General features: G+C 43.8%; 1 protein-coding gene across 1 annotated transcript in view; it reads left to right on the top strand.

Annotated features, from left to right (window-relative positions):
• Window positions 1–21,916: 21,916 nt before the first annotated feature.
• RB1CC1 (RB1 inducible coiled-coil 1) overlaps window positions 21,917–25,255 on the top strand; it is a 163,297-nt gene continuing 159,958 nt past the window's right edge. Inside the window, exon 1 of the mRNA XM_029914331.1 lies at window positions 21,917–22,118. The gene's annotated coding sequence lies outside the window, so the exon portion shown is untranslated. The remainder of the gene's footprint in view (window positions 22,119–25,255) is intronic.

The raw sequence follows: 25,255 nt of genomic DNA, 5'->3' as shown, positions 1-25,255 counted from the left end.
AAACCTATCAGCTCACTGGGCTGCAGGGGAGCCTGGTCTACCAAGGTTTTCGGTTTTGGAACAGCCCTGCCAAGCTGACTGCTAAACTCCAAGGGCAGCTGACATCCCAGACCTACCGACCTTGGAAGTGCCAGCAGCTGCTGAGTGAAAGTGACATTTTTGTCATTTTCACTCAACAGCTGCCAGGTTTCCAGGGAGCAGATTTGGTTTATCTAATACACCATTTTTCCCCCAGCATTTCTGGTTCATGGAAATTTTGAAAAATTTGGATATGTTCTGATTCAGAACAAAAACAAATTTTGAAAACATAAAATTTCCCATGAAGTGGAAATCCTGTGTTTTGGACAGCTTTAATGATAACATTTTTTTAAAAGTCAAAAATGTACTGTTTCTACTTTGTCAAAATGTTATATAATATTATTCACTTTTAATTTTCTTTCACAGAGAACTTTGAAATTTTTGGATTCCTTTGATTCAGAACTAAGCCAAATTTTGAAAACTCAGTCTTTTGTGAAATAACATTTCCATCCTCTGTCTAGTTCTAGTCAGAACTTTAATCTTATTGGCTTCCCAAATGTCAAGTTTTCCCAGACCTCTAAATGCACTCTCCCCACCTTTGGAAAATTATGTATATTCAGTGAGAATAGGGGTGTGTGTGTGTGTGTGTGTGTGTAAAAGAGAGAACAGATAACTTAGGTGCTGTCGTCATCATGAATAAGTTGGAATATGAACAAGAGGCTGCTAGGCAGCTCTCTAACTCCACATTCTACAAGCCATTATCCTCTGATCCCACTGATGATTACCAAAAGAAACTACACCATCTGCTCAAGAAACTCCCAGAGAAATCACAGGAACAGATCTGTACAGACACATGCCTAGAACCCCGACCAGGTGTATTCTATTTGCTACCCAAGATCCATAAACCTGGAAATCCTGGACGCCCCATCATCTCAAGCATTGGCACCTTAACAGCAGGATTGTCTGGCTATGTGGACTCTCTCCTCAGGCCCTACGCTACCAGCACTCCCAGCTATCTTCGAGACACCACTGACTTCCTGAGGAAACTACAATCCATCGGTGATCTTCCAGAAAACACCATCCTGGCCACTATGGATGTAGAATCCCTCTACACCAACATTCCACACAAAGATGGACTACAAGCCATCAGGAATAGCATGCCCGATACCATCACGGCAAACCTGCTGACTGAACTTTGTGACTTTGTCCTCACCCACAACTATTTCACATTTGGGGACAATATATACCTTCAAGTCAGCGGCACTGCTATGGGTACCCGCATGGCCCCACAGTATGCCAACATCTTTATGGCTGACTTAGAACAATGCTTCCTTAGCTCTCATTCCCTAACGCCCCTAATCACTCAGTGACAGACTTGAAGGTGTCAGTTTTGCAACAAAAAAACTTCAAAAACAGACTCCAAGAACGACTGCTGAACTCGAATTAATATGCAAATTAGACACAATTAACTTAGGCCTAAACAGAGACTGGGAATGGTTGGGTCATTACACTAATTGAATTTTTTTTCCCCCATGTTAAGTTCTCCTCACACCTTCTATGGGTCATCTTGATTATCACTTCAAAGTTTTTTCTTCTGCTGCTACTGATAGCTCATCTCAATTGATTGGCCTCTTACAATTGGTATGCGTACTTCCACCTTTTCATGTTCTCTGTATGTATAAATATCTTCTGTCTGTGTGTTCCACTCTATGCATCTGAAGAAGTGAGCTGCAGCCCATGAAAGCTTATGCTGAAATAAATTTGTTAGTCTCTAAGGTGCCACAAGTACACCTGTTCTTTTTTTTGAGATCCTTGACTGTTAGTCTATAAGGTGCCACAGGACTCTTTGTTGCTTTTGACTGTAAAGGCAATTTGAAATGCAATACCCACGACAGAGCACAGTGGGGACACTACTCCTTGCGGGGTGTGTGTGTGTGGGCATCACTGTAATATAAATAAATGTATTTATAAAGAATGGCCTCACCTTACCAAAAATGTCAGTTCTATACAGTAATTCACAATTTTATAAAAATGCCAGTATGATAAACTCATCCTTTCTAACTCAAAAAATCGGGAAAACAAATAGAACAAATGGTCTAGAGAGGATAAGTAATAGACTGATGAAAAGGAGTGAAATTCAGGTTCTATAGACCCCTTGTAGTGTATTCAGTCCTTAAATGAACATTACACATTGTCTGCATGAAGATTTTTTCATTTAGACTTCACCATTTCTGAGAATTCGTTTCTCTTCATCCAGACAAACATGTAACCACAACAAATAAATAAAAGACCCCAGAGTTTTTAGCTTACATGAAAGGATACTGCAGTTTTCCTGTATAACAGCCTCACAACAAATTGCTTGATGTAATCTTGAAAGGGATCTGAAGTTCAAAATACAAGTTACAGGTTTATAATGACCTCTAGTGTTGACTTAAAAGAACTGCAATATGCAATTGATAAACCACAAAGACCAGCTATAAAATGGCGAGGAAATATGTTCTAGGTTATATGGCATACTATAAAATATGACACAACTAAGAGACAGATGAATAGTGCAGGCATTTAACTATAGAAAAACAGACAGACAAAAAATATGTGATTTCCACTGTTAACTTTAGCAGCTAGCAGAAATAAATAGTGTTTTCAAAGCTCTTAAACACAAAGTAGTTTGGATGGTGTAGCTCCTACTTTACGCTACATGGGGTCAATTTTCTATTCCTCTGTTCTTGAGACAGGAAAAGGATTGTGGAAGAATGTTCAAGGTTTCTTTAAGCCACCTTTGCCCTCTTCATATTGTTGGAACAGCTGGGGAGCTGTCACACCCATAGTTTGCCATATGTAGAGCACTTTGCCAGTGCAGGCAAAATTCAACTGTAAATAAAATAAAAGATTCACAAGGCTATAAAGTTTTACTATTTTCAGTGAAAGTTTATCAGCTTGACTGATTTTGTGTGAATTTACTATCAAGAGTTACAAACATACTTTGGGATAAAACTGGTTAATACTATCAAACTGTCTGGAGTGCCTCATGACCGTAAGTGCCAACTTCAGAGCTGACTGTTAAGAACCAGGGCACAAACCCCCAAATGGTTGTGTGTTCTACACTTAAATTTCACCAACCAAGTATCAAGTGTGAACTCCTCAAGCACTACAACAGCCTTAACATGGAGTCACAACAGTTCCCTTGGGTACTCTGGTCTATCTTTCCACCTAGGCAAGGCTTGCTTTGATAGATGGTCCCTTACATCGAAAATCACAGCAATATACAGGTTACTCCCAATCCCAAAGGACCAGTCACTTATACCAGGTCAATTGCACCTTAGATCTCTCACCAAAGACAATGCTTGTAGCCAATCCTATAGTACATTAACTAAAGATTTATTAACAGAGAAATGAGTTATAAAGCAGGTAAACATACATACAAATGAGTTAGTCTTAAGTTCCAAAAGGTAATAGAAGCTGCCGTAATATGCAAGCTCTATATATCTATATAGCGCTATATTAGGGATAACTCAAGCTAAGCAGCTTGCGGATCCCTTGCTTAAGCTTAGAAACATTTCTCACTCCAAATTCCAAGCAGTATAGAGATACAGTTCCTTCTGGTCAGGCATTTTTATTTCCTTCCCCCAGAGTTCAAACTGAAGGCATAAGTGTCAGACTCCTCTCCAGAGGTGGGGTTATGGGGCAATCAACAAAGTCTTTGTCCTTTGATGTTTCACAATGATTCATTTGGTTTCAATGGGCCTTCTTGTGTGCAGGACCAGCACTTTACATTAATTAATGCTTCTTTCCTGTTTGAGTCACACAATTAGAGGTTTACAATGCAAACACTTATAACTTTGTGGGCTACAGATGTTATAAGTGAGATCAATACATGCAGCATCCTACAAGCATTTCATCAAGTCTAAACACATTTTTATAAACTTAGCATCTATCTTAACAATGCTAACACACAGGTGAGTGTTTGTCATTTGTCAGTGCTCATTAAGGCATAGGGGCCTGGGCATGTGGTTTGGTAGAGTCACAAATACATCAATTAGAATTTTAATAACATTTGTAAGAGAAAGCATGCAGTCTTTTAAAAACTATTCTATCTGATGACATTTTTGATTATTTCCAGAAGCTGTGACCAAAGAGAGCAATCATTTGTATAAGCATCTACCTGGCTGACTAAACAGAACGAGTTCTTTTTTAACATTTTCACCTGAGTCATGGAAAATGTCTGTACTACTGATGTGTATAATCTGAGTACATACAAGTAATAGTTTCTACTATGAGGCTACATTGTTGGAGCTTAATCCCCTTTACTATGTTCTCTATTTTAATATAGGACACATGAGTTTTATTTGGAAAAAAATAATCAGGCTTTTTAGGACTGGGAGTACATGCTTAAACTATGAAGGTCAGGGTTTTTTAGGACGTAATACTGTTTAAAAGTTTTACATGTTACGTACATTTAAGTTAAACTTACGTACATAAAGTTTACTTTTTGTTAAACATGTAATACTTTACTAGCTCATATTTTTCATTATTAACCTGATATCGACTTGCAGTTTCTTAAATAGAAAACAGAAATATAACATTAAGAAATATAAACAGACTTTTACTGTATTAATCTCAAGCCAAAACGCAGAGATGCAGGCATGTTCTCTGTGTCAGTGAGACATAATTATCCCACTGGAAACAGGGAATCCATTGTGTGCTTTCAGATTTGTTTACTCCATGAGTGGAAGACTGTTTGCCAGGCTGTGCTGTAGTCATGCGAGTAGCAGATTGATTTAAGCAACTATGACCACATTGTATACAATCTGCATGCCACTGATTTTAATAGTTGTTTTTTGTCTTCCACAGCAGTTATGTGGAATCATAGAATTGTAGAACTGGAAGGGACCTCGAGAGGTCATCTAGTCCAGTCCCCTGCACTCATGGCAGGACTAAGTATTATCTAGATCATTCCTGACAGGTGTTTGTCTAACCTTCCCTTAAAAATCTCCAGTGATGGAGATTCCACAATTTCCGTAGACAATTTTTTCCGAGGCTTAACCACCCTAACCGTTAGGAAGTTTTTCCTCATGTCCAACCTAAACCGCCCTTCCTGCAATTTAAGCCCATTGCTTCTCGTCCTATCCTCAGAGGTTAAGGAGATTTTTTTTCTCCCTCCTCCTTGTAACAATCTTTTATGTACTTGAAAACTATTATCATGTCCCCTCTCAGTCTTCTCTTCTCCAGATTAAACAAATCCATTTTTTTCAATCTTCCCTCATAGGTCATATTTTCTAGACCTTTAATAATTTTTGTTGCTATTCTCTGGACTTTCTCTAGTTTGTCCACATCTTTCCTGAAATGTGGCATCCAGAACTGAACACAATACTCCAGTTGAGGCCTAATCAGCACAGAATAGAGCAGAAGAATTACTTCTCATGTCTTGCTTACACCATTCCTGCTAATATATCCCAGAATTATGTTTGCTTTTTTTTGTAACAGTGTTACACTGTTGACTCATATTTAGCTTGTGATCCACTATGACCCCAAGATCCCTTTCTGCAGTGCTGCTTTCTAGGCAGTCATTTCTCATTTTGTATGTGTGTAACTGATTAGCAGGGGATTGGACTAGATGACCTCCTGAGGTCTCTTCCAACCCTAATATTCTATGATTGTTCCCTTTCTTAGTGGAGTACTTTGCATTTGCCCTTACTGAATTTCATCCTATTTTCTTCAGACCATTTCTCCAGTTTGTCCAGATCATTTTGAATTTTAATCTTATTCTCCAAAGCACTTGCAACCCCTCCCAGCTTGCTATTGTCTGCAGACTTTATCACTATACTCTTTATGCTATCTAAATAATTGATGAAGATATTGGCCAGAATCAGACCCAGAACTGATCCCTGCGGGACCCCACTCGATATGCCCTTCCAGTTTGACTGTGAACCACTAATAATTACTTTCTGGGAATGGTTTTCCAAGTAGTTATGCACCCACCTTATAGGTACTCCCTCTAGGTTGTATTTCCCTAGTTTGTTTATGCGGTCATGCGAGACAATATCAAAAGCCTCACTAAAGACAAGATATACCACATCTACCACTTCCCCCTACCCACCAGGCTTGTTACCCTGTCAACGAAAGGTACTAGGTTGGTTTGACATGATTTGTTCTTGAAAAATCCATGCTGACTGTTACTTATCACCTTATTATCTCCTAGGTATTTGCAAACTGATTACTTAATTATTTGCTCCATTATCTTTCCAGGTAGTGAAGTTAAGATGACTGGTCTGTAGTTCCCCGGGATGTCCTTGTGAACCAGAGTGTGTAGGGCAGGGGTTCTCAGAACACATTTTTTGGGTACCCTCAGAGTGCAGCCACCAACTTTTCACTCTGACAATTAAAATACTTAATTAACTTTAGGAAGAACAAATGAATATACATATCCAAATCATCGTAATTTATTTATGTAGAGTTTCTTTTTGCAGACGCAATAATAAAAATAATGTACAATTGTCTCTATTTTTTTACTTTTTCTGAACAGAATAGAAACAGAAATAAGGTACTTTGCACATTCTTGTCTTTTTGTTGTTGTTTCTTTGCTTTTTTGGTTGCTTTTTTTAAAAGACTTGCTATCTAGTAAGTCTGCTGCTGTGAAAAGTAATATTTGTTAATATCACTTTTCACAGCAGACTTACTAGTTAGTTGGGAGGCTGTGAAAAGTGAAATTAACAAACATACAAATATCAATTTTCACAACAGACACACATAACCGTGCAAGCCAGAGGACAAATTAAGCCCTGGATGGGGAGGTGGGCAGGGAGACAGCGGAGGCCAGGGGCGATGCAGAGGTGGTAGTGAGCCAAGGGCCAGCACCTGCTGCCGTGTGGCTGGGGTCCAGGGCTGGTGTCCAAAGCCTCTTGACTGAAGCCTGCCAACTGCCACCCCAGGGCTGAAGCCCGAAGCTGGAGCCTCACTGCCCCTGGGAAGGTGGGAACTCACTGGCTGCCTGCTCCTCCCATGTTTGTGGCACCACAAGGGGTCAGGGTCCAAACCCTGCTGGTGGCTCTGGGGGAGGGTTCACTGCTCCCCCGCAGGAGGCTGTGGCCACAAGAAAAGTTCCTGGTAGCCGCATGCGGCCACAGTGGCTGCATTTGAGAAATGCTGACCTAGGGTAGCCCTCACTGAAAATGCCAAGGTCAGGACAGGCTGCAAAAGGGCGAGCAGATTCTCCCCAAACTAGTGGTTAAAACTGAAGTTAGACTTACCAATCAGTCACAAACTGTGCTTCAGATCCCCCCCATACTGGTTATCAAGAAGCTAAAAGAGAAATCACACAGCCCCCTTTATTGCATTCCAGTTCTCTGGCTCCCAATCAGCACATAGGTCCAGTACAGTGAGAGGTTATTTAGAAACTCTGCTCACTATAAAAAATGTTCTTCTGATCCCAAAGGGCCAGGCACATTACCAGATCAATATTAGTTTGGATCTTACCCAAAATACCATGCTGCCACCCAATCCCTTAGCATCTAAAACTAAAGGTTTATTATGAAAGAAAGAACAAGAAGAGAGTTGTTAAATGGTCAAGCAATCAGATACATAGATAAGACTACAAAGTTCATATATCAGGTTCTTAACAGTGTTGGTGAATTTGCTGGCTTGAAAGTCCCTCTGGAAGTCCACAGCTTGTTCAGTGGTTCAGTTTGTAGAGAAGTTAGGCCAGAGGTAGGAAGCATGAATGAAGACAAAATGGAGATGTTGCAGCTGTCCTTTTATATCCTTTGCCATGTGGCTTGTACTTCCTTTGTCCTAAACACAAACTCATAGCACATGGCATGGAAAAACCTTGGAGTCCCCTGTCCACAGGCATGCCCCTGTAAGTCCTGCTGACTCATAAGGTGTAGCTCCTGGCTTCTTTAAATGTCTTCTTTGTACAGCTGATGACCCTAGCTGGGCCATCGAACAGACTAGATAGTGCTATGTAGTACCACTCTGTCTGGGGGTGTCACTCAGAAACACAGCACAAGTTTGGAAATACAGATATACATATATGTCTATAACTCACAATACAAAGATGATACAAACATAAACACAATTATCATACTTGGCAAATTATAACATTTTTGCAAATACATTTCACAGCATATTTGGTCAGATTCATTGCAATTTTATATTGGTATCAATAATATCACAAAGTGTTCCACATATTCCATACAGCATCACAGTCCTTATTTCCCTTTTTAGAGATGGGCACTATATTTGCCCCTTCCCAGTCCTCTGGAACATGTCTTACCACAGGAGAGACTGGAATTAGATATCCCCTGCCAGTGTCTGTATTTGGATGTGCCTAAATTGACTATGTTAGCAATATGCAAACTGGGGTCATGCTTCTCTGGAGGGAAGGGAGAGGTGCAGGAGGTTTTCTGGGTGTGTGTGAAGAAACCCGGATCCTGCAGATCCCTCTGGGCCACTGCCATAATAGTAGGATAAAAATAGAGTGGATATTGCAGGGTGGGACAGAAGCAGGATCAGGGACAGTGCTACAGGGTACTTGCGGGGGCTATGGCCACCCCAAAATTTGTCTTAGGCTCCTATAGCCACCCTTTCCAGCACAAAGGTCAACCATTACACAGAAGTAAGGAATGTATGGTATGCCATTGCCACCTTACTTCTGTGCTGCTGGTAGCAGCATTGTCTTCAGAGCTGGGTGCCTGGCCAGCAGTCACCACTCTCCAGCTGCCCAGTTCTGGGCAGAGAGGAGAGAGCAGTGGCTGTTGGCTGAGCACCCAGTTCTGAAGGCAGTGCTGCTGCCAGCAGCAGCAGAGAAGTAAGAGTGGTTATATTATTGGTTCTATGTAGTGTTTTAATGAATATTACCAAGTATAGTATAAAGAAGTGGATATGGAATATTAAATATGTTAAATGTTCTTTTGTTAATTGTTAATGTTTTTTATATATAACATGATGCTGGTAAATATTGTTAATATGGGACCTGGATGTGCTGGTGTGAACATTCTGCCTTTTGCAGAATTTTAGGAAGGGGGAATGTAAGGGGACTGTTGGCCCCTTATCGAGCACACTGAAGGGGTGGGGGCATGGAAATAACAAACAGGGGGAGGGAGCATGCAGGGAGAGAGATGGGGAGAAGTTTGCATAAGGGAGGGGTATCACAGATGGGGAAGGGGGAATCACAGACTGGGGAAGGGGAGCATCAATGAGGAGAGGGATCACTAATGGGGAAAGGAGGAGCATTCATAGGGGAGGGGGATCGCAGAGGGGGGAGGAGCTACTGCTACCAGAAGGAAGCAGAAGGATGAACCGACATGGGCACTCTAAGAAGAATGGTGTGCTGAGTAGAGTACTGGCTCGAGCAGAGAGGCAGTGACTCCCTGGGCCCCACTGGGCAGACTGGAAATGTTAAAGTAGGCAGAAAGACACGTTCTGGGGCATGTCTTGGTTTAATTATGACAAGCAGTTTAGATTGAGGGTGGCAACACAAATTGGGGTCCGGTGGGACATACCACACCATTATGCTGTGGTTGGAGTGGGTGATGCTATGGAGACTGGGAACCCACATGGATTGTGGCCTATTTCACAGCAAGACTGGGAAGGGGTCGAGTCACATAATATTTACTGGGCATTTAATGATTGCAGTTGTTTTCACAGCATCTGTAAAGTCAGGTATGCTTGCAAAATATGTTCTGAGGCCCATTCAGCCCATTCTTGCCAGAGAGGCAGAGGAAGGTCACAGGGGGGGAAACAGGATTGGGGGAGGGTCAAGTGCCACCCACAGTTTTGGGAGACACAACATGAGCAGGGGAGGGGGGCGAGCTGAAAGCAGTGCGACGGGCAAGGGCACCAAGGCCAGTTAAAATGGAGGTGTTAAAGGAGCTCCTGGGAGATTACCCTAACAAAGCAGATGGGTCATATTTGTGGGAGAGGTTTACTGTGAGATTTCGGATCCCCTTTATGGGGACTAGGACTCGTGATGTCAAAAACATTGAAGTTAGTGGCAGGGATGGGCGATATTGTACAGAAAAACGATTACATAGTAATTAAATGAGGGTAGGATAGCAGGGCCATTCAAGCAATTATCTATGGAGAACTTGTGGGTTTCCTGCCTGGGCTTGGTCCCCAAGAAGGCTCCAGGAGAATATCAATTAATTCATCACCTTTCATACTCATGAGGTAGCTCCGTTAACCATGAAGACTGGTGGGTCTGTGTTCCATGCGTTCTTCATCCATTGATGAAGTCGTGCATCTGGTTAGGTCATGTGGCTCGGGGCACTAATGGCTAAGTGTGATATCAAGTCTGCTTTTTAACCTTTTGGGTTTTTCTTTTGAGGGACAGTTTTATTTTGACACAACGATGCCCAAGGGCTGTGCATTATCCTGTTTAATATTTAAAAACAACAGTACAATGTTGCATTGGACAGTGATGCAGGCAGCTAGTGTAGGTCAATTAGTGCATTATTTAGACAATTTTTTGTTTGCAGGACGGGCAGGGTTGGAAGATTATGTTCACCTGTTGAACAAATTTCAGGCCCTAGCTAAACAGTTGGTTCCATAGCAGGAAAAAACAGAGGGCCCTTGCATGAAATTGACTGACCTAGGAATTGAGTTAGACCAGTGGTTCCTAAACTTGTTCCGCCACTTGTGCAGGGAAAGCCCCTGGCGGGCCAGGCCGGTTTGTTTACCTGCCGCCTCCGCAGGTTCGGCCGATAGCGGCTCCCAGTGGCCGCGGTTCGCTGCTCCAGGCCAATGGGAACTGCTGGAAGTGGTGCGGGCCGAGTGTTTGTCTTAGTGATTGGCTGAACAAGAAGGAGGACTGAGTGGACGTGTAGGCTCTAAAGTTTTAAGTTGTTTTATTTTTGAATGCAGTTTTGTAACAACAAAAAAAATCAACATTTGAAAGTTGTACTTTCATGATAGAGATTGCACTACAGTACTTATATGAGGTGAATTGAAAAATACAATTTCTTTTGTTTATCCTTTTTTACTGTGCAAATATTTGTAATAAAAATATTATACAGTGAGCACTGTGCACTTTGTATTTTGTGTTGTAACTGAAATCAATACATTTGAAAATGTAGAAAAACATCCAAAATATTTATAAATTTAAATTGGTATTTGTAGGGGGGTGAACACCCGCTCCAGCCCTGAAGGGGTTGAAAAAGCCCTGCAGAGGGCTGGGGCTGTGTAAAGGGGCAAAACCCCGGCTGATTGGGGAAGTGGCTGCAGCTGGGGTCACGCCCCAAACTGAGCCACTCAGCCTTATAAGGCCAGGATAGCCAGAGCAGAGGAGTCTCCCTCTGACAGAAGAGAGAGACAGGCCTGGCTGCAGGGAGCTCACCTGGGGACCTAGACTGAGGCAGGGCTGGGGAAAGGCCTTGGGGGCTGGGAAGCCCTAGGCCAGCAACTCCCTAGGCTGCAGGGCCTGGTCCTAGGCCCATATAAGTATTGGGGTTGCAGAGGGGCAGCCTGAGGGTGGGTAAAGGCAGCCAGTCCAAACCCCTTGTTGCCTGTGATGATTGGCTGATAGACTGCAGTCTGCCCCAGGGCATGGGAGCTAGATGGTGACTGGCAGTAGCCACGACTGAGGCGACATTGGGATAAGGGGTGGGGGTTCCCCTGGGTGGGGAGACCCAGAGAGATTGGGGTACTACCAGGGGGACAGCACCCAAGCCAAGGGGACCGGGAGGGACACGGGGGCCAGAGACAGGTGGGCCACCTGGCCTGCAGAGGGCACTCTGGATGCTGGTGAGCTAATTCCCGAGACAACCAGTAGGAGGTGCCGCAGGGGTGAGTCCACGCCTGATTACAGTATTCTATTATTGTTTAACAATTTGATTAAAACTGATTAAGTGCAATTTTGTTAATCAAGTTAATTTTTTTTGAGTTAATTGCTTGCGCTAACTGCCATTAATCGACAGCCCTAATTTTTATGCCTGATTTTTGTAAGCAAACAGTTTTTAAGTGAGGTGTAACTTTGGGGGCAGGGGGTATGCAAGACAAATCACACTACTGTACTCCTTTCAGGAGTCTGGAAAGATTGAGAGCTATTGGTTTGTTTAATGATAAATTTAATATTAATATAGCATTACAAACTCTTCCCATAGCTGTAGGTGTCCCATACCTCCAATTGGTTGCATCCTGTTTTACAAATATGCCAATATAAATTAGTATAAATACCAGTAAGCATTGCCTTTAATACAAGAAGTGCTACAAGTTTACAACAAACTCTTTCAGACAGGATCTTAAGAGAAAATGTCTAATTAGATGCTTCCATGCCAACCAGTCATAAGCCACCACACCCTGAGCAAGATGAAGGAATGACCCAAGAATAAACCAGATTAACCTGCTTTGCTGTCAATGCTTTATCATGAACTTTTTTCATAAGTATGTTGTTTTTTCAGAATCTCATGCCATTATCACAAGTCCCTATATATATACAGTACATGCTTGATTAAATACTCTTCATACTGCTACCACATTACAGTTCTATCAATGCCTCTTTTTCCCCATCTTGACACATGACACTACTGGCAGGACAGGAAGTTTCTAATGAGCTAGATTTAATTTGTGAGAACAAGAAAGACATTAATGAAATCTTCACTTTCAGGTTTTGGAATTGCCAGCATTTCTCACTGTTCAAGCACTATATTGACATGAGAAAATGAGTGTTTGCTACCTACAAAGGGCCATATGCTACCCTGTTTTCCATGGTGTGGAGCAGGAGCGAACAGAGTAAATGTTAAAAAATTGGATGGGGAGGGAAGCAGTTACCACAGCATGTTTTCCCATGAGTGTTTGTTAGTAGTTTTCCATTTGTGCTTGTGTGAGAGGAAAGGTATGATGTGCTTTATAAAACTGAAAAACAGATGTCTTAATCCGCACTGAATCCAGCCATTTCTTGCAGAGGTACTAGATATCCAGGGTATTAGAGTTTCCAAAATATACTCATGTTTATGTAGGCAGTCAGCTTTACAAAATTAGAGAACTGGGTAGTATTTACGGAGTTCTTTGATTCAGATTCACTGAGCATTGGCTAAAAACATTGAGGAAGATGTTATACATCTACAGTAGGTATCACATTACTGGCTTACATCAACACATGTCATGCCAGACAGTAATACAGCAAGGATTAGTACACTTACTGGAAAAAAAAAAAAGTGGTTAGTCTGAGTTCTGTTCCGGCTTGGCACACCAGATATTTGGAACTACAGCAGGCCCCAATCTTGCCCACAGGAGTCCAGCTATCTAGAGTCACTTGCAAGTAAAGCTGCACTGTCCTCATGTGTGGGATTGTTTGCAGGATCAAGGCAACAGCAAGGATACTAACAAGTGAAAATATTAATCACAAGCAGGAAATTAAAATGTGATAGGGCTGGAACTCTGCCTCTTAAATTAATCAAGAACTTATTGGGGAGGACAGAGCCATGTTATGTTACTTCCCTTTATAATTTGTTTTGTTTAGGTTTAGTCTTGACCCCATTATTGCTGACCGTCAACTCAAGGGTGAAGTTTTTTCACTAGCTAGATGTTAGCTGTGCTGTAACTCAGCTGATTTGATATTCCACCAGTAGTCAATGTAATGTTCTCATAACCTAGAACTGACTATTGTGCTTAAAAATTAATTTATGAATCTGATCCAAAATCCAGAAGCTACTCTTAAGGACACTTGTCTATGTGATCATATGTAGACCTGGACAGGCTTGTGAGCAGCAAGAGGCAATGTAGGCACTAATACCTGTGCTTTCCAACTTAAGAAGTGTTCCTGTCTTTAACACTCAGATGCCCAACTCCCAATGGGGTTCAAACCACAAATGGCTTTTACCCTGTATAAAGCTTATACAGGGTAAACTCAAATTTTTCACACTCTGTAACACAGAGAGAGAGATGAACAGCTGTTTGTCCCCCGTCCCCCCCGGTATTAATGCACACTCTGGGTTAATTAATAAGTAAAAGGTGATTTTTATTAAATACAGAAAGTAGGATTTAAGTGGTTCCAAGTAGTAACAGACAGAACAAAGTGAATTACCAAGAAAAATAAAAATAAAACATGCAAGTCTAAGCCTAGTACAGTAATAAAACTGAATACAGATAAAATCTCACACTCAGATGTTGCAATAAGTTTCTTTCACAGACTGGATGCCTTCCTAGTCTGGGCACAATCCTTACCCCAGTACAGCCCTTGTTCCAGCTCAGGTGGTAGCTAGGGGACTTCTCATGACTGCGGCCTCCTTTGTTCTGTTCCACCCACTTATATATCTTTTGCATAAGGTGGGAATCCTTTGTCTCTCCTCCCCCCCCCTTCTAAATGGGAAAGCACCAGGTTAAAGATGGATTCCAGTTCAGGTGACATGATCATCTTACTGTAAGACTTCATTACCCACTTGCCAGCACACACGTATACAGGAAGTCTTACAAGTAAAACAGAGCCATCTACAGTCATTTGTCCTGGTTAATGGGAGCCATCAAGATTCCAAACTATCATTAATGGCCCACACTTTGCATAATTACAATAGGCCCTCAGTTATTTCATATTTCTAGTTACAGATACAAGAGTGATACATTTATACAAATAGGATGACCACACTCAGTAGATTATAAGCTTTGGAATGATACCTTACAAGAGACCTTTTGCATGAAGCATACTTTACTTACATTATATTCACACATCAGCATACTTTCATAAAATCATATAGAGTGCAACATCACAGTAGGAAGAGGAAATAGAGAGGGAGAGCAGTGCTACAGCAGAGAACTAGGTAGGAACAAAGATAACTGAAAGGAGGAATGGTGAGAAATACTGAACACAGCAGGACTTGGCTCTTGTTGAGTTGGGGGTGGGGCATGAGTCTAAGGCTGTATCTTAATGTGGAGCTGCAGATGCAATTCCCAGCTTGTGTAGTCATACAGGTGTTATCTCTCACTGAGCCAGAGGATTAAAAACAGTAGCACAGCATAGGGGTGCCATTTCAGATTTTGGTGGGTGGGGAGGGGCAAATTTAACTGTGATTTCAGAGGCTACTTAGGCACCTGAAAACTCTAGGATTTTTTGCAGATAACTTAGAAATTAGCTGATAGGAGCACTATATTTAATTCCTATATTAAAAAAGAGAATTAAATAAATGTTAAGACCCACTGAGCTCTAATACTAACATTCTCATATCGTGTCAAGTGACTTAAGGGATACTAGTGAGATTTAAAATTTTAATATATATTCTTACCTTTTTACTAACTCTTGAATACAACAACTGAATTCACCAAGCTTGGAATAGACTATAACTTTGGAAACATCCTACTATGGCAAGCCCCCGTGAGTTTACACTGCACCTGCCTGGGGCTGTAGGGGGTGTTACCCCACTACAGACGCTCCCCAACTTATGCATTGCGTAAGTCAAATTTTGCGTAAGTCAGGAACATATACCGGACAATTATGCAATAAAAAAAGCGTATGGAACTTTTTCCATAAGTGCAGATTTCCGTAAGTTGGGTTTGCGTAACCCGGGGAGCGTCTGTACAAATAATAGACTAGAAACTGACTTTAAACAGGAGTGAAAGTGACACTTTCAAGTCACTTTCACAGTATTGCCAATCCCAAATGTTCAAAAACCATGAGATTGGCTTTAACTCATGAGATTATGTAAACATAATAGATTTGATCTTTTTATTTGCCTTCTGCTTTTTGAGCCTTTAGGGTGCACTGGGGTCACATTTTGAAGCTTTCCCCATAGCCACAAGGGCTAAAAACTTCATTTTTCTTTAAGAATGAAGGCTGAAATCATTACATATCCACTTGATTCCAGGAGCTGGGGCTTTAAGGAAAACAATTATCATGAGACTCATGACAAAATCATGAGACTCATGACAAAATCATGAGTTGGCAACACTGCTTTTACTTCTATTTAAAGCAGTGGTGGGCAAGCTGTAGCCCGTCAGGGTAATCTGCTGGTGGGCCGCGAGACAGTGTTTACATTGGCCGTCCGCAGGCACGGCCGCCCCCAGCTTCCAGTGGCTGCTGTTTGCCGTTTCTGGCCAATGGGAGCTGCAGGAAGCGGCAGCCAGCATGTCCCTGTGGCCCATGCCACTTCCCGCAGCTACCATTGGCCAGGAACAGCGAACCGCGGCCACTGGGAGCTGCGGGCAGCCAATGTAAACACAGTCTCGCCGTCTGCCAGCGGATTACCCTGATGGGCCACAGGTTGCCCACCACTGATTTAAAGGCTAGTTATTTTCAAAAAGGCTCTTAAACACAACACTACAGTGATTGAACTGCAGTTCTCACAGGAGAATATTTAAAACCAAACACCAAGAAAATTCCACATTTTAAAGTTGAGGAAAAAAAACAGAGGTATATCAGGGCCACTGCAGGCAGGAAAGAAAAATAAACAGTCACAGGAGCTCTGGGCAGCTCTTCCTCTTGAAAGAAACTTGGGAGGATCAAATCTAGTTCTTAAGCCAGTAAAATTTCTATTGCCATCAGTGCCTCCACTCATAAATATAAACATGTGCTTAATAACTATATACTTCATACTTAAATATCTGAGCCATCTTATCCAGGGATACACATTGGCTCCGGGACTACATTTTCTGGCATATTTTGAACAGTGCTGAGCACACAGAGCGTGCCCAATGAATAATACATATAAGGACAATAATTATGGACTCTGTGGATGAAATTTCTGTTCTTTGTTCTGGAATTGGCCTGGATCGGGGTGGATTTGATTTAAATCATATGAATTTAAATCACTGGTCAGGAAGACTCGATTTAATCATGGTTTTCTACATACAAGTGTATTCTTGTTGGTTGGTATAACCTTAATACATATTCTTCACAACTCAGATTTAGATGTAGGTTTCATTTTTAGAAGATACACACTATACATTTTTAAACAGTGATTTATTTTGAAAACCTTTCAGATTAATTTTACAGCTATATCAGAAAATGAATAATTGTTTGGTTATTTCATTTACCAAAGGTAATAGTTCACCTCCCAATGACTTCATAAATATCTGCTTCTATCTCCAATACAACAGGTTAATCATTAATATTTGGAGGATTTTCTTGCCATGCTGTATTAGGAAGAGAACATCACCAGACAGACATTTAAATTGTTTTAGTTAAATAAAACAATGTTAAGTATTCTGGATTTTTTTCTTTAACAGCAACATATATTTTAACAAAACAAGCATATGTCCCTTGCTTCTCACATTCATCTCCAGACTTCTTCTTGTCCAGATCTATTCCGCCCCCAACAATCTTCTATTCATTTAACTTTTTGAAACTTTGCACTTTTAGAGAGGGGAAAGGGATTGACTGTGTACACAAATTTGCAGAGGGACAACAGAGTTGAGGTCTGTTATTTGTCACCTTTATATATTTATTTATTGCTGTTAACAAGCATGTTACTTCTGGAGAGACAAATCCAGTTTGAGAACTGCAAAACTAAGCATCTCAGATAGTATCTTCTAGACTGAGCACTGAGTCCCATTGGGTAGATAGAAAGATTAACTTAAATAATCTATACAGAAGCCTGTGAAACCCCATAAGACTGGGTCCTTAATCCATGACCTATTGGAACTCATTTACAAAACTTTTCTTAAACATTACGTGAATATATTGTCTCATGCTATAGAATTAGAATTTATAATCCCTATTCCATGATGAGATATCTTTGTGCTATAATGTATTTTATTTAAAACTATCTTTAGATTGCTTTTTGAGGGGGGAAAAAGCATTTTATCAAAAAAATCCAATTTAAATAAACTCTGATTTTTTTTTTAAAAAAAATCATTGATTTTTATCCATCTTGGCCTGGATACAGCTGAAACCCTAAAACTATGAGGCACGAACACATCTGATACTTTTATGACACTTTCTGATTCCTCCCTTTTCTCGAACTCAGAACCAAAATGACGACAAAATGGTTTTCAGTTAAAATGTAAAACTGCACAGCAGCCATTGCTCTACAACCTAGCATGGGGCAGAACCTGCCACCCTTTGGGAGTTAAGCGATCTCCTCTCATCTGACTTTCATTCTCCATCCTTCCTGCCCTCGGTGCTGCTTTTCATGCTGTTAATCATGACATCCATCCCAACCTCCTCGGACCGTTTGCTGGAGTCTCAGAGAACTGGCTGCCTTGGTTTTGCTCTCATCTATCAGAATCCTCTTTTGTTGCAGCATGCAGGAGAGAGAGAGGCTGGCCTGCTGGATAGGGAGATAGCACTGAGACACCTCGGTTCTACTCCCCCCATGGACTTCCTGTATGACCTCAGGCCAGTACCTTAAGGACACAATTTCAAAACCATTTAGGCACCCAAATATGCAGCTAGGCATTTAATGGCATTTACAAAGCACCTAACCTTCTACGCCAGGGGCGGGCAAACTTTTTGGCCTGAGGGCCGCATCGGGTTTTGGAAATTGTATGGAGGCCCGGTTGGGGAGGCTGTGCCTCCTCAAACAGCTAGGCGTGCCCCCGCACCGACGGCCCCCCTCGGACTCCTGCCCCATCCAACCCCCCCTGTTCCCTGATGGCCCCCCCGGAACCCCTGCCCCATCCACGCCCCCCGCTCCCTGTTCCTAGAACCCCCACCCCGACTGCCCCCTGCTGTCCCATCTAACCTCTCCTCTCCTTCCTGACCGCCCCCCCAGGACTCCTGCCCCATCCAACCACCCCTTCTCCCTGTCCCCCGACTGCCCCCTGCTGTCCCATCCAACCCCCTCTCCTTCCTGACTGCCCCCCCGGGACCCCGTCCCCATTCAACCCCCCTGTTCCCTGCCCTCTATCCAACCCTCCCCCCGCTCCCTGCCCCCTTACCACGCTGCCTGGAGCACCGCTGGCTGGTGGCGCTACAGCTGTGCTGCCCGGCTGGAGTCAGCTGCACCACTGTACAGCTTATAGGAGCAGGTCAGGCCGGGCTCTGCAGCTGCGCTGCCCCAGGAGCTCACAGCCCCGCTGTCCAGAGCATTGCGCCGGCAGCGCAGTGAGCTGAGGCTGCGGGGGAGGCGGAACAGCAGGGGAGGGACTGGGGGCTAGCCTCCTGGGCCAGGAACTCAGGGGCTGGGCAGAAGAGTCCCGTGGGACGGATGTGGCCCGCAGGCTGTAATTTGCCCACCTCTGTTCTAGTCATTTTTGAAAATCCCACTAGGTGTCTAAATACCTTTGAAAATCTGGCCTTTAGTCGGTGTGTGCCTCAGTGCCCCATCCATGCAATGGGGATATCAGCACTGCTCTACCTCACATACATACATGCCATCACATACAGCCCCCAGCTAAAACCTCTCCAGCACATAATCAATGATCTACAACCTATCCTGGAAAACGATCCCTCACTCTCACAGACCTTGGGAGGCAGGCCAGTCCTCGCTTACAGACAGCCCCACAACCTGAAGCAAATACTCACCAGCAACTCCACACCACACCACAGAAACACTAACCCAGGAACCAATCCCTGTAACAAACCTTGTTGCTTACTCTGTCCCCATATCTACTCTAGCGACACCATTAGAGGACCCAACCACATCAGCCACACCATCACCTGCACATCTACTAACATTATATATGCAATCATGGACCAGCAATGCCCGTCTGCAATGTACATTGGCCAAACCGGACAGACTCTACGTAAAAGAATAAATGGACACAAGTTGGACATCAGGAATGGTAACATACAAAAGCCAGTAGAACACTTCAATCTCCCTGGACATTCTATAACAGATTTAAAAGTAGCCATACTTGAACAAAGAAACTTCAGAAACAGACTTCAAAGAGAAACTGCAGAACTAAAATACATTTGCAAATTTAACACCATTAATTTGGGCTTGAATAGGGACTGGGAGTGGCTGGCTCACTACAAAAGCAGCTTTGCCTCTCCTGGAATTGACACCTCCTCATCAATTATTGGGAGTGGACTACCTCCACCCTGATCAAATTGGTCGTGTCAACACTGGTTCTTCACTTGTAAGGTAACTCCCTTCTCTTCATGTGTCAGTATAATAAGGCCTGCATCTGTAATTTTCACTCCATGCATCCGAAGAAATGGTTTTTTTTTACCCATGAAAGCTTATGCCCAAATAAATCTGTTAGTCTTTAATGCGCCACCGGACTCCTTGTTGTTTTTGTGGATGCAGACTAACACGGCTACCCCCTGATACCTACCTCACTGAGGGGCTGCGAGGAGAAATAGTTTAGACCTTGTGAGGCGCTCAGATACGATGGTGATGGGGCCACATAAGTACCACACGTAGAGTAGGAACTTCTCTATACCACTGCTATCCCTTCCCTTGGCTTTGGCCCCTTCTTTTCACCTATGCCCCCCAAATCTCCCCCTTTTCTGAATGTAATCATGGCTCAGAGGGCTTGGCTGTATTTTTTCCATGTTCTCTCAAAAATAACCCCCTCAGGGATTCCTGTTTTACAGGCTAGACTTCCAGACACTTAATTTAATCACCAGCCCTTTCTTATCTTAATCACCCTGCCTCTGTTTGTAAACACAATACTGACTCCCTGCCCCAAGGGCACATCTCCCCTGCAGAACTTACATTTCACACTAAAACAAGGAGTCCAGACTCCATGCATCTGAAGTGAGGTTTTTTTACCCACGAAAGCTTATGCCCAAATAAATCTGCTAGTCTTCAAGGGGCCACCGGACTCATTGTTTTTGTGGATACAGACTAACACGGCTATCCCCTGATACTTGACTACATTTCACACTAATGCTGTGCTGTAGTTAATAGCTCCACCTGGGAGCTCCCACACCTCCTGTAACAAACTCAGGGGGGCTCCCGCCGCTCCTCTCCCCTCAAATGGTGCCCCTGGCACAGCAGGGGTAGAACGGCCAGTGCTGAGTGGCAGATTAGGCTAACTGCCCTTACCACATACCCACCGGCTTCAGGCAGGTTACTTGCCATGGCTAGCCTGAGAGGCCACTAGCTGCTGTCTGTGCCAGCTATTATTTATGTCTACACAAGCTGGGAATCACGTGCCCAGCTCCAACAGTAGACATACCACTTAATCCCAATCACGTACAGTAGCAATGGAAGTCAGCCAGGAGCAGCGCCAGGGTTTTTGCCGCCCTAGGCGGCAGCGCTCCTCCTCTGAGCATTCGGCAGCGGGGGTCCTTCCACTCTGCGTCTTTGGGGCACTCCGGCGGTGGGTCCTGGAGCGAGTGAAGGATCCGTCGCCGAATTGCTGCCGGAGCCAAGGGTGGCAAAATGCCACCCCCCAAATCCTGCTGCCCTAGGCGAACGCCTAGCGTCGCCTAGTGGAAGCGCCGGCCCTGAGGTCAGCAGAAAAGGGAACTGATCTCACATAAGGTAATTCTAAATGAACATGCAAAATGGGGTAGGAGTGGCTGGTTCTTGACACTCAGGCACACACTCACTCTTGTCTCTCTCCCCCCACGCTTCACTCACATACCCAGCTGCTCCCTGTGCGTGGGCCTCAGTCCCACACCTCCTAGCCCCCCACACCCTATAGCCCCCTTCACCGGGCCTCAGTCCTGCACCCCATAGCCCCCTTCACCAGGCCGCGGTCCCGCACCCCATAGCCCCCCCCACGCCGGGCCTCAGTCCCGCACCCCACAGCCCCCCACACCAGGCCTCAGTCCCACAACCAGCCTCTTGCCTGCACCACCGCCCCCGGGCCTCGCTCACACACCCGGCTGCCCCCTCTCCGTGGCGCTCCGTTACACGCACATGCCGCTCTCTCCCCTCAGCTTCTCCGAGCCCAGCCACTTCCTCTTCAGCATCCCGCGGGGCCCCTCCCGTCACCCTTCTCCTTCCTTCCGCCTCCGCTCTGTCCAGCGCTCGCCTCCTCTCTATGGTTCCCCTCCCGGCTTTCCCTTACCCAGCGTGCACTGCGCCGGAAGAGAGTGACGACAATAACAAACAGCGGCAGCGGCTGCGCCAGGAGGACGGTGGCGGGGCTCGAGCGGCGCCCGGAGTCCCCCAACCGCCCCCCCCCGGGTCCGGCGCTTTCCCAAGCTCCCGAGGGAGCCCCCGACCGCGCTCTGCTGGGTGCGTCCGGAGCCCATCGGCCGGACCCAGCCGCAGTGAGGAGCCGCTGTTGCCGGTCACCGCAGGATGGTGCGCGGGGCCGCCTCGCCGCTGTGGGTGAGTGTTGCCCAGGGCGGGGGGGAGCGGGACCGCGGAGCCCCCCCTCCCCCCGACTGCTGAGGGGAGGGGGAGCCAGGCAGGAGCTAGTGGGGGGAGGCTGGTGGGGCCTTGCCCCCGGGATGGGGGCGCCCCCTCCCCGCAGGCTGGTGGGGCGCGGGGGTGAGTGGCTCGCTGGGCTGCGTGGGCCTTTCCCCAACAGCGCGCCCGGCTGACACCCGCTGGGCGCAGCAGAGAAAGAGCGAGTGGGGGTAGAGGTGGGATCCCTCCCCTGCCTCGGGGAAGAGGGAGCGTGGGGCTGCCCTCAGAGTGACCCGGGGACTAGCGTCTCATTGGGGAGGGCTGGGGCCGCCCCGCTCCTTGGCAGAGGCTGTTTGTAAACAGCGCGAGAGAGCGGGGCTGGCCGGGCGGGGCTGTGCTCTCTGTTCCCTTCCCACCACTATCGGGAAGGGGATTCGCCCTGGAGTTACTACAGGGAATGACTCAGCCTGTCCATGCTTCTGTGCCTGCCTTTGACAACAGTCAAACCCGGTAAGAAGTATTAGGTCTGCGAGCGTGCGGTATCTTCACCTTCTGCTGTGATCCACTTTCTAGGAATCACATGTTATCTACTACTCTTTCACACTGGATTCTCCTTGTCATTCCTTCTTAAAAATACTTTCAAACTATGAACTAAACAGTGTAGACTCAAGTTGAATTTTATTTTTACCTTGTTTAGGGTTCATCTGCTCTGCTTTCTTGTGACTGTTACTACAAATGATTGGGAACAGATTTTGCAGAATAAGTTATTTTGTAGTTAGTGAGTAGTTGAGCCCATTTAAAGTTAAAAAGGAATAATATGTCAAAAATGTACTTTTTTTACATTGTACAAATTTATGATATTTCAGAATATGTTAGTGTTATATTTTGTAAAACAAATCTTTACATTAGACTTCCTCACAGCATCCTGCTATAAACCCCTTGCTGAAACGTAGGATAAAGTCATTGCTTATTGCCAGTAAAGGCCCTAATCCTGTGAACACTTACGTACACACTGAACTTTACTAATGTAAATAGTGTACTCATGTTAGGAAAGTTAAGCACGTGCTTAAGTAATTGCAGTATCAGGCCAGACTGAACAGATTACTCTTTACACCAGCAATCTGCTCTTCTTTAATGTAATACTGTTGTTTGTATATTGGATTTTCATAGCCATATTGATGTCTGACCTGAAAGCACCTTCTCTCCCTGCACTGGGCAGTTATCAAATCAAGTGCATTATAGATTTCACCTTTCATATTAATTTAAACATTTTGATTTTTAAGTACATTTTGCTTAACAGTTGACAACTTTTGAGACTTTTTAATGGAAGATTTGAATGAACTATGCTGAGATGTGAACTTCACTGAAGTGAATGCAGTTACAACACAGATAATTGATATATGTTAAGACTTAAAAATCTGCTTGCCAATGGCAGGTTAGGAAGTTTTCCTTGAGGAGTGTGGGTGCCTAATTATGCTATTTATGCAGAATGTAAGCATTCATTTAAAAAACTGTTTACAATCCTTGCTGCTAACCTTCCAAATATGAATCAATTATAAACTGATTTAGTGTGACTTTCATCAGTCTGTAGACAAATTGTGTCAGCGCGTTTCCTGCTTTTCATGTGCCTGCTTGGGAGAAGTAGAGCAGAATCCGGGCGTGGAGTTCTTAATAAAGGAGGAGGAGGATTGATAGTAAGTAGCTGAGAAGAGCAGAGTAACAGAGACACTTCCCTACCACTACACATAGATGCACACACAGCGACCAGGAAACTTTAAGAGAAGGAAGGGGGCAATAAGGAGGCTGGAGAAGGGATAAAAATCTACTTCTTCCTTTCATTAGCTAAAAGTGGATGGGGGAGCATAATATTTATCTAATAGCTGTCAGCCAGAAGCTGATATGAAAGATTAGCACCCTAGTGGAAATCCCACTGCCCTCTTCTTTCCCACCAGCACAGGCGTAGCAGATGGGCTGGGCTTCTCACCAAGTTATTACCCTAGATCTTGCTGGTTCAGCCCACCTGTACGTACCAGGTAGCAAACCCTGAAGATCAATTACAAATATTTAATAAATATAGCTCCTTTCTCCCCATCTCATGGTGCATACTGTGTCTTTCTATGTACATCTTCTAGATTATAAGCTTTCCAGGGCAGGGACTGCTGTTGACAAACATATTGTCTGCTCTTAAACAATAACAATGCATAGAAGAGTTAGAGCATAAATCTTATTTCAGTTTTCAGCGCTGTTCTGGAGGGGCTGCCTCTAGAGAGGAGGCTGTTCTCCATATCCGTTCAGTGTTTAGCTTGTCTGCTGCAATTGCCATTAAATGGGTAAATTGAGATGTGGACACTTAAAAGTTAAATGAGTGTGTAGTGTATGCTCATGTAAGTCTCCAAACAGCCATCATATACTCTTGGTTCCTACCAAATGGTGTTCAGACCTGTGATCTAGAAGTAAAACTGTATTAATAAAACTCAGCTGTTCAATTTGAAAATGGACAAGTTGAACTCAGTCTTCTTGGAAATGTGTATGTTTTTGTTATACCATTTTGGTTTTCACCTTAGATGATGGGGTGAGGCATTTTTCATTTGAAAACTTTCTTTGGTACATGTTAGACATTTTTTACACTGGTAGTGTATGAATAAATTGGAATTGAAAACAGATTGTATTTTCACTAGAAAACAGTATGGGATAGAAATGGAGATTCTTTCCAAAGTTGTTAGATATTGTTCTTATTTGATTAATTGGATAGTTGAGATGTCTTCCATTATCTTGGAAAAATCAAAGTAAAAACATTTTTCCCACTGTGAAGCTAAGTTTTGATAAAATATCAGATGCTTTGAGCACTTTGTGCAAGTCCCCATTGTTGGTGAAGGCTTGTCATGTATTTAAGTTAGTGGTAATTACATATGCTAAAAAAGAACATGCACTAATGAAACAGGAAGGAAATGAGACATTTAAAAGGAGGACAACGCATAGTTTTTCATCCAGTCACCATGTTTGGCATAAATGGAAGGTAGCTACATTTATACTTAGTGTTCTAAGTGCTATCTGTAGATTTCAAAACATTTTACTATCCTAATATCAGGGATGTTGAAGGAAGTTGTGGCACAGGG

Source organism: Terrapene carolina, unplaced genomic scaffold (genome assembly GCF_002925995.2).
Source record: "Terrapene carolina triunguis isolate 2854851 unplaced genomic scaffold, T_m_triunguis-2.0 Scaffold58, whole genome shotgun sequence".
NCBI lineage: Eukaryota > Metazoa > Chordata > Testudines > Emydidae > Terrapene > Terrapene triunguis.
This window is presented reverse-complemented; position numbering and strand designations above follow the sequence as displayed.